The following is a 2,500-nucleotide window of genomic DNA, read 5'->3' as shown; positions in this document are numbered from 1 at the left end:
ATTTTAATACTTAACTGGCTTTAAATATATACACGAAACATTATTAAACATTTCCATCATTTCCATTTGCATATGCTTGCAGAAACTAAGAAATCATGCCTTTCCAAAAAGTCACACAGGCTGATTTGCTAGAAACAGAAATACAAGCTTCAAAGTATAATTGTGTCCCATTCTTTGGAAAACAAACAAACAGATCACCCAAAGCTGCATGGGTTTTTGTTTTGGTTGGTTGGTTTTGATTTTATCTTCCCCGTTATCATTATTGCAGTAAAATACATACTTTAGACATTAATATATAAAGAGGTTCATTCTTTTCATGCTCTGCAGAGATAGAACAGAATAAACTAGGTTGGAAGAGACTTTCAAGATCATCGTGTCCAACCTATCATTCAACATCACCTAATCAACTAAACCATGGCACCAAGTACCCTATCAAGTCTCCTCCTGAACACCTCCAATGTCGCAGAAGTTGCAGTATTTTCAGAAGTATCTCATAACTTGGAGGAGATGGAACAAAATAGAATACTGTCTTTAAAGCCCATATGAACACCACCTTTCCTGTGTATTTACAAAATCACAACAAAAGTAACATGAACAGTGTCATGCGGAATTGATCCCAAATTCCTGCAGATTAAGCACAGAGTAAATTCATTTTCCAATTCTGACCTTGATTCCACAGAATAAGAACTGAGGTACCTTTTATTATTATGTATTACACAGACTAAAATTCACACCTACGTGGAAATGCTGGAAACACATACAGGAAATATGTACATACACAGGTAGAGATTTCTTTATTCAAAATCACAAATGACCTATGAGTTCTTTGGAAATTACCTCATTCCTACTCTGCTCTGCCTTTCTGAGTTCTTCTAGATTATTGCCTTAGAAGGAAGAGTGAAACAGCAGACTACAGCATAGCCAAGTCCTGTAACAGATTCCTTTACTTCTCTGTGTGATGAGGGAAGGATATCAGATTTCCCAGAATTTCGCCACAATTTCAGCAGCTATCCTTCTTAGGATGAAAATAGAGGCACAGATGCAGTGGCCTGTTGAATCCGTACCAGCTAGCCGCCGTGATAGCACTTACCAATGCAGATGAATAAGCACTCTCAATTAGTCCTGCTACATCAGCTGGAATGTTTTGGATGGGAATATTTTGGCTTCATTTTCATGTCCTCCTTTGCAGTAAACATATTTCATTAAAGCTTTAATTTGTAGACATAAGAATAAAATTTAGGTTATTAGGCTTGGCAAGAAAAACAGTAATTGCAAAACAGTTTTATGCAATTGACTGAGAATTTAAAAAATACATTAAAATAATATATTAAAATGTCATTAGAATACATTTATCCCATGATATGGGCTTGGTAATATGATTAAACTGAAATACTGCTAAAAGGTTGAAGGACTTTCATTCTAAATCATGTTTACAGCATAGACTTCTGCCCCTACAGTGTAGTTATTTAGGCAAGTGAAGAAGCAAGGTCTTCAATGGATATAGCTAATCTAGAAGTTGTAACTCCAAATGCAAATACCCTGAAAAAAAAAATGCTTTAAGCAGTAAAACTTGATTTGTGTATGTACCCCATGAGTGGGGAAAGCTGTTGATACAGCTGCATCCACTCTCCATGTTCTTTGCCGGCAGAGCGTGTTACTTTGCTGTCACATTCAAAAGCTTCATGTGGCTCCAGCCTCCAAACAGCATTTCTTTCATTCCCCAAGCAGTTCCTTCCCAAGTGTTGCCACACTCTGAACCATGCTTCATTTCTTGATGAAGCAATTTACTTTTTGCCAGTAAAATTCTGTAGGAATGTTGATTTTCTGTTCTAAAAGAGCAGGAGCAGAGCAGGAAAAAGCAGAGCAGGAAAAAGCAGAGCACTGCAAACACTGATTTTTCTGAGCCTTGAACAGAAGTGTATTTAACATAGAGCACAGATTTTGAAAAATATTTTATGGCTACTGTCCACTTTCCAGTTAAGGAATGCTATTATCTTTAGCTTTTGAAACAACTAATTAGTTCCTAAATTCCTCTCTGTGCTGTGACTAATGTTTTGCCTTTTGAACCTCAACAGCTTTGTGACAAACGCACTCACAAAAGTCAGAGAACAGCATCAGCTACAGCAAAACACAAGCTAGCTAGGTAGGGGTGCCTGGACCCTCACCTGGGATTCTGAGACATCACATGCAAAGCAGCTTCTGCATTTCACATATTAGGAAGACTCCCTCCTTCCCCAGGGCAAGTCCTCTCCCCCCTCCCCCAGCATCAGCACCGCTGTCAATTAAACATTTAAGATACCACACAATATTTTTATCCTGCATTTGAAACTATGCATGGCAATTAAACCCCATGTGTGTTATGATAGAAATGACAATGCATGATCCAGTGCAGCAATCTTGAAAAGACTTTGAATGTATTTAGTTTTGGTCCTGTGGATACTTAAAACATACAAAAATGCTTGAGCAGCACTTTTCAAGGTACAATGTAAACCAGCTTTGC

The sequence above is a fragment of the Melanerpes formicivorus genome, unplaced genomic scaffold (genome assembly GCF_026170545.1).
Source record: "Melanerpes formicivorus ecotype bairdi unplaced genomic scaffold, bMelFor1.0.p_v2 SCAF_5, whole genome shotgun sequence".
NCBI classification, from domain to species: Eukaryota; Metazoa; Chordata; class Aves; order Piciformes; family Picidae; genus Melanerpes; species Melanerpes formicivorus.
This window is presented reverse-complemented; position numbering follows the sequence as displayed.